Below are 6,647 nucleotides of genomic sequence, written 5' to 3'. Positions count from 1 at the left end.
GTATAGAGAGGTACAGTGGTTGCACAGGGACAGGTTTGGAGAGGATGACACCTTAATTCTATAATCCTGTAGTGTCCTTAGCCCCAAGTCCCATTCAGCCAAAATGTTTTCATGTGGATATACGCCTTTGTTGTCTACTAAGCAGAGCTAGGTAAATATTTGGGCTGGCTGAGTGAGGAAAGTACTTCCCATGTCACTTCTGCACTTTTCGTGCTCGTGGGCGTGAGAGTGGAGAGGGCGTTCTACAGATGGGGGCAGTCGGCTAAAATTAAACCTAAGCCACTGGTTGGATCATGAAGGAAAGGATCATTATCCTTTTGCAGTCTGTGTTGGACTCAGTGCAAGAACAAGATTGTTGAGGTCAGAAATACCTAAATTTTATTTCCAGCCTTGCCCCTTCCTGGTAGAGCCAGTTCTGTGTGGCTTTGGAAAATTAATATACATGGTTTTCATTTTCCTCAAATGCAAACAATAACTCCCATAGGGTTGTCGTGAAGATTAAATCAGATGAAATGCTCACAGGGCCTTTTACATTGTAGAATGTCAGTACGTGCTGTTAGCCACTGTGGGAGAAAAGGTCGGAAAATTCTTTTTCTGAGGATTGGTGAGTTTGTGTGCTTATGCGCATGGCAGGCCTAGTTGTTGTTTTCTAAAGAGTACTAATTCTAGACTCTCTACAAGCCCACCATACAATATTGTAGTGATTTGGCAATTTTTTTTTTTTTTTTTTTTTTTGAGACAGGGTCTCACTGTGCCGCCCAGGCTAGAGTACAGTGGTGCAATCACAGTTCACTGCAACCTTGAACTCCTGGGCTCAAGCGATCCTCCTGCTTCTGCCTCTCGAGTAGCTGGGACTACAGGCACATGCCACTACATCTCCCTAATTTATTTTTATTTTTTATAGGGATGGAGCCTCACTATGTTGCCCAAGTTGGTCTCAAACTCCTGAGCTCAAATGATCCTCCTACCTCTGCCTCACAAAGTGCTGGAGTTACAGATGCGAGCCGCTGTACCTTTTAAAAATTGATTTTAAAGCTTGATAAAGCTTTTTGTTTTTGTATAAAACATTTAATTTACTGGTCTTTTTGGGGAATTAGATATAGCATCACTGTATTACAATTGAGCTATTAATCTTGTAGCTTCATCAACATTAACTGGTTCGTTTTCATGAGGTGGCTGAGGAATCAATTCTTTCTGCACAGCTTCAAGAGAAAGGCTTTTGAGAAGTGGGCAAGTTCCTTTTGTATATTTACAGAAGCTTTATTCACTCTCTTAACTTTTTCATCATTCATAATGTTTATCTTCTTAAGATTAGTGTTAACTGGTTTTGCTTTGTTTTTAGCCTTAAAGTTTTTTTGGCTGGCTATGTGAAATACATTCCTGGACTTCTGCCCTCTTAATTTGTTCTTGGCCATTGTCATGGATATCTGCATGCACCTTCTTAAGCTCCAGGTGATGTCATCTGCCAAAACTTGATAAAGTTTTAAAAATTGTTTCTGTAAGGACTTCAGCGTGTTCCCCAAAATCCCAGTGGAATTGCTACCACGTTTTGTCAGACAGTGTGTAGTTTTCTAAGCCTTTTTTGTGCCAATTTTAAGGCAACCAGAGCTCCCTTCACCAGGATTTCCTCACAGCCAGTGAATTGCTATGAGCCGTGCAATGCTGTGGCGAAATGACGCTCACATTAGGAGGATGACTCGTCCCAAATTGCCTCTCAAAGTGGATGGTAATGTGGTCGATTATCATCCAGGGAGACAACATTGCTTTCTTTCAGGTGACAAGCAAAGGATATTAAGTTGTCCTTTCATCTGTTTATACACATGCTAGGCTGTCAGATGGTGACTGAGATTAAGCCCTGTGCTTGGAGAGAGGAGACGGAACTCTCTTAAGGATGTCCCTGTGTCCTGCTGCCGTAGGGCAGCCTCTGCTGCAAGAGCTGGCCTCCCTTCGGTTCACAGTAGTCCCCTGTCATCTGCGGTGTCACTTTCCAGGTTTCAGTTACCTGTGATCAACTGTGGTCCAAAAATTGGCGCATAAGGTACAATAAGGTATTTTGAGAAGGACAGATGCCACATTCACATAACTTTTATTAAAGTATATTTCTATAATTGTTAGCTATCATTAATCTCCTACTCTGCCTAGTTTATAAGTTGAACTTTTCATAGGCATGTGTGTATAGGACAAAATATACATGTGTGTGTATAGAGTTCAGTACTATCCGTGGTGCCAGGCAGCCAGCGGGGAGTCTCAGAATGTGTCCTCTGAGGATAAGGAGGGACTGCCTTACTCTGTCAGCGAAGCATGAGGTGCATTGTACTAATAAACCACAGTCCTGGGTCTTAGTTTCCCTTTACAGCAGACTTGCTAGTGGGTTAGATAATACAGCAATTTTTTGCTGATTACAAACACAGCTGGGTAAATTAAAATTATGTTGTTCATATACTCCAGAAGCTTTTGGGGACCTCTCCCCTATTTCCCAGGTATAACTAATGCTACTATGTTTTATACTTTTTTCCCATTTGTAAATTTTGCACATTTGTATAATGCCTTATTGCACTAAAGTGTTTCCCTCTCCTGGACTGTGATAACTTCATTGGATTATAACCTTGAGTAGTAACACGGTTGGTACACAGTAGTGTTAGTGCAAGGTCTTAGTTACTCAGTTTTCTCGCTTGCCAATGAGTCTGTAAATCACAGCCAAGGTCCTGGTTTGGAAGGGGAGGGAGTTAGCCCTGCTATATTATCTAATCCACTTGTCCTAGTAAACAAGCTAATCCTGAATGTTGATTCTTTACTTGGATCCTTGTGTTGGTTTTGAAGGGATTGAGATTCCAGCTGTCCCTAACATGTGGAATTATTTGAATTATGTTTTTACCCCTCAGTAATCTATAATGAGTTCCTCATCCACCTTTCCAGTAACTTGGGATAAAAATCATTAGAAGTTACATGTAGTGGATCATTGTATAATCAGGACCTCCATCTTACACAGTAAAAATGATTTGCAACTTTTTCTGGAAAATGTACCTGTTATACAGTATGGTGGTTATTAAATGCTATTGTGAAGTTCTTCAGATGAAGCTGAATGTAGTCTGTCAGTTGGCTCTGCCTGGCCTCATCGTCTTCATTGTCAATACTACACGTTTAAGACCCCTCACACTTGACTGATTCACTCCAGGCTTTGCAGTGTCATACAAAGGGTATCAGTAAATAGTTGTGAATGGAATTAAAGTCATGGAACCCTTGACCAACCCAGTAAGCCCCTCAGGGAGACTTTGCTGATGTCGTTAACTCACATAGCCAATGCCCAGCTGTTTCATAATTAGTAATTTTAGATTCTTTCTGGAAGTTCTTTGTTCTCCATTTATAGGTTAACTCTTGGGGCAGGGATTTCAGCTCCAATTTTTACCCAAGCTGCTACCCATTGGTCTATCAAGTTACCTTTTCTTCAGAGGAAAAAGGCATCATCTTTTAGGAAACTTTGTCAAGGTCAACAGAACACGGTGGATTTATTTTAATAATCCTTTTGTATTAACAACATTTACTTTTAAGATTATGAAGATATATTACTCCTTCCAGGCAGCAGGCTGGGTTGATTGCCACTTAGGAAAAAAAAAAAAGTCTGTGGTGTGTTAGGGTTGGACAGTAAGCAGGAAACTTCATGTCATAAAGACAAGGAAGATGTAAATGGGTAGTACTTTATAGCAGTTAAGGAAAGGACTCTGAGGGAGGTTTATTCTCCCTCAGATGTGGTAGAAACTTACGTGTGGGAATATTTTCCAACTCAGAACTTTTTTCATTCTCCATAGTGTCCAGCTCTAAGCTTTTTCCTTGCACTTTACTTTTCGAGGGTTGTTGAGAAAATGAGCTGTTAGTCCTTTGAGCTAAGGTTCTCACTTTTTTGGCTTACAATTTTTTGGCTGCCTGGGTATGCACACAGAGGCCATTCAGAGCTCCATTTCAACAAGCAATTGAATCTCTGATCCAATAATTCTCTAGAACTAGAATTTGGCAGTCCTTCCCCAAATATTTTCCAAATAGTATTTACAACCATCCCTTCTCATTAGGTAAGTGCCAGGTGAATAAGCATGACTAAACACTTTCCAAGCTGTCTTGGCAAGGAAACATCTAAGACATGGGTAACTGATTGACCCACGGTTGTAGGACGTTCACATAACAATATTCAATTACCTCTCAAGTTTGCTTGTGATTGCTAAATCACTTGTGACACTGGGCTGACATCCTACCTTTAGGTTGCCTTATTCTCACCTATAAAGCAAGATAAAAGGGTCACTTGATTGATGTCTCAAAACGGGCAGGCTATGGACCACTGAAACACACTGGCTGCCTCATGTCCAAGTTCAGCTATGAACTTCCTCGTAACACAAGGCTTGATAGCTGTATCCTCCTCCCCTCTCCTTGCTCTCTAATTTTCTCTTACAGACCATTGTAGTTTAGATAAATGGCTAGGTCTCAGGCCCGGAGTTGGGAATCTGCCAAAGGAATTTAGCATGAAGTTAAAGTTCATAGACCTTCACTTGTACCAACCCTTTCCAAGACGTCAAACATTCGCCTCAGAGGTTGCAGGATATTACAGTAGCATTGATATAGGCCATTTCCCCAGATGCTTGGATGGTCCCAGATTAGCTCTACCTCCATGCCCCCACAACTTGGCCCTGGTAGACCTCATCTAGACTCAAACACTACCTTTTGCCCCAAGTAGAAAAATCTTAAATGCGTCAGATTTTTGCTCTCTGATCCACATCCCCATGACTCAGCCTACACAGCCATCTCGCCCATCCTGTCTGCAGGTAGAAGAACCACCTTAGCAAGAAATTTACAGATAGGAAATTACTAATGAAGTTAAAAAAATCTTTTCTATACTATCAATAACTGAAAATAAATACTTAACAACTCTGTTATGGTCAACCAGGGGTGGGGAACCTGCAACCTCAAGGCAAAATGTGGCCTTCTAGGTCCTTAAGTGCGGCCTTTTGACTGAATCCAATTTTACAGAACAAATCCTGTTATTAAAAGATGTACAGCAGAGAAAGATGAAGCTTTTCTTGCCTCCTTTGGTGCTTAAAAAAGAACAATCTTGAAATCAGAAGGCCGCAGGTTCCCCACCCCTGCAAGGCTTACAATAGCATTGCCATATGAAGAGGAAAACAATTATCTGTGTCCTATGAAAAAAAGACAGTACACTCCTTAAATTACAATTTTTTATTAGTGGGTTTTGTTTTGGTAACAGCTTTGAGATATAATTCACATAGGTAGAATGTCATACAATTTTTCCCATTTAAAGTTTATAATTCTATGGTTTTTAGTATATTCAGAGTTGTACAACCCTCACCACAATCAATTTTAGAATATTTTATCACCTCAAAAAGAAACCCCATACCCTTCAGCTATCAGCCCCCAGTCCTAAGGAACACCTAATCTACTTTCTGTTTCTACACTGTTTGTAAGTTTTTTAAAAAAAGATGTTCAATGGGAAAATTTTTGAAAAGTTACTATAGTCTTAGTATAGTTTTACTATATATAATATATATAATAAAACTATATATAGTTTTACTATATATATTATATATATAATATAGTTTTCTTAATAATATAATGTTCTATAGCTTGGATTTTCCCCTTTTCCAATTCCTTGGTGTGAAGAAACAGACACTGGGTTCTGTTTTCTGTACCCCATTAGGTCTAGTGCCCATAACTAAATATATCATTTCCTCCAAAATTAAGGCAGGACAAAGTATAATTTCCTAATATTTTATCTTATGTCAGAGCACACCATTGAAAAGGAAAAATAAATTTCATTTGCACTATGATTAGAGAATGCCTTCAGTGGGTTTGGGATAGGCTTTCTTTCCTTTTTTACAAAATTAAATCAAATTTGGCATGGTGTAGTAGAAAGTTGCATTACTCAAGACTTCAAATCACAAGTGATAGAAGTCTGACTCTCACTGGAGTTCCTTAGGTACTGCCAAATCTAGCTGCTCCAACCTATCATATTTGCTTTACTTTGGGCTGACTCTCTTCTAAGACAGACTTGCCCCTTAAAGTGATAAGATGGCTGCCTGCAGGACCAGGTTTATAATCCATCCTCGCAACAATGCTGGTAGGGGGGAGAATGCCTCTATCTGAAGCTGAAACATAATCCTAGAGTTGAGTGTCTTTGGGTCTGATTGGCCTGGACTGGGTGACATGCCAACTCTTAGAGCTAAGGAGGCGGGAAGGGATTCTTTCCCAAGAAAAATCAGGTGTGTTAACAGAAGTGGTTAAAATAATGGATTTTGGGCTGGCAAAAACAAAGGATCATGATTAAAGAGTGCTGCAGCATGAGTCATAAAATCTGGGCTTTAGTATTGTCACTAAGTAGTTTTATTACCTTGAGCAAAATTACTTAATCTCTGTAGGCCTTGGTTCCCAATTCTGTCAAATTATAGACTTGCACAAGAAATCCTCAAAGATCTCTGTTAATCTAAAATTCTAATTCCATGATGAATTAGCTAGATACTTTGGTATTAAATAGGCATGACTAAACCTGATTTTCCTTGATGAAATCAATACAACGACTTTCATGGAATACCACTGTATTCCACAGCGAAAGTAGTTCTGTCTGGAAGCATGAGATTGTGTGTTGTCTT

General features: G+C 39.7%; 1 pseudogene; it reads right to left on the bottom strand.

Annotated features, from left to right (window-relative positions):
• Positions 1–1,113: 1,113 nt before the first annotated feature.
• LOC123647177 lies at positions 1,114–1,428 on the bottom strand (annotated as a pseudogene).
• Between the last annotated feature and the right edge of the window lie 5,219 nt (positions 1,429–6,647).

This window comes from Lemur catta, chromosome 11, assembly GCF_020740605.2.
Source record: "Lemur catta isolate mLemCat1 chromosome 11, mLemCat1.pri, whole genome shotgun sequence".
NCBI lineage: Eukaryota > Metazoa > Chordata > Mammalia > Primates > Lemuridae > Lemur > Lemur catta.
Note: the sequence above shows the minus strand (reverse complement) of the source record. Positions and strands in the feature narration are given on the sequence as shown.